Source organism: Echinops telfairi, unplaced genomic scaffold, assembly GCF_000313985.2.
Source record: "Echinops telfairi isolate 266 unplaced genomic scaffold, ASM31398v2 ScPeMD7_44;HRSCAF=162, whole genome shotgun sequence".
In the NCBI taxonomy this organism is placed as follows: domain Eukaryota; kingdom Metazoa; phylum Chordata; class Mammalia; order Afrosoricida; family Tenrecidae; genus Echinops; species Echinops telfairi.
In genome coordinates this window covers 15,189,310-15,190,385 of record NW_022103942.1, presented here as the reverse complement: position 1 = coordinate 15,190,385, position 1,076 = coordinate 15,189,310, and positions in this window count along the sequence as shown.

Below are 1,076 nucleotides of genomic sequence, written 5' to 3'. Positions count from 1 at the left end.
ATGATGTACAAATGCGCTTTACACAATTGATGTGTGTATGGATTGCGATAACAGTTGTATGAGCCCCTAATAAAATGTTTAAAAAAAATAAGTCATCCTTTGTCATACCCTTTCAATTAATAAAACAAAAGAATATTGGGAAAGCAGAGAGAAAGAGAGAAATAATTTTGAGAAGAGAGAAGTTCTCCAAATGCACATTTCACAAATTAGAAAAGCCTAATTTAATTATTCTGAAGCCTGACTGAACTTCTGGCAGCTACTTGTCAATGTAGTTCTGCAATCGTTGTTGAATGATAATATGATATTAATGATATTATTCTTAAATTCTGTTGGGTCACCTTTCTTTGGAATGGGTACAAATATGAATCTCTTCCAGTCAGTTGGCCAAGTAGCTGTCTTCCAAATTTCTTGACCTAAATGAGTAAGTGCTTTCAGTGCTTGATCAGCTTGTTAAAACATTTTAATTGGCATTCTATCAATTCTTCGAACGTTGTTTTTGTCTAATGCTTTCTGTGCAGCTGGATTTTCTTCCTTCCCTACCATTGTTTCTTGCTCATATGGTACCTCTCAAAATGGTGGAATGTTGGTTTACTACTTCTTTTTGGTACAGTGACTCTATCTTCTTTCCATTTTCTTCTGATGATTCATGCATTGTTCTGTATTTTGCCCATTGAATCATTCAATATTGCAGATTGAGGCTTGACTGTTTTTCTTGAGTGATTTCAGTTCATGATATGCTGAGTGTGTTCTTCCTTTTGGCTTTCTACCTCCAGTTCTTTGCTCAATTCATTATATTTGACATTTTATTCTCAAGCTGCTCTTTTAAAATTCCTTTCAGCTCTTGGACTTCATATTTTCTTCCAGGGGTCTTACCTACTTTATAATTAGGAACAATTTTTGGAGTCTTCTAACATCCACAAAAATTTGTTATTCCTGTCTTTTTAATGACCTTTTGCTTTTTATACACATAACCTTGATGTCATCTAATAGCTCATCAAGTCTTTTGTCATTAGTGTTCAATGCAGAAAATCTGTTCTTGAAATAGTCTCAAAATTCAGGTGGGATAAACTTAAAGT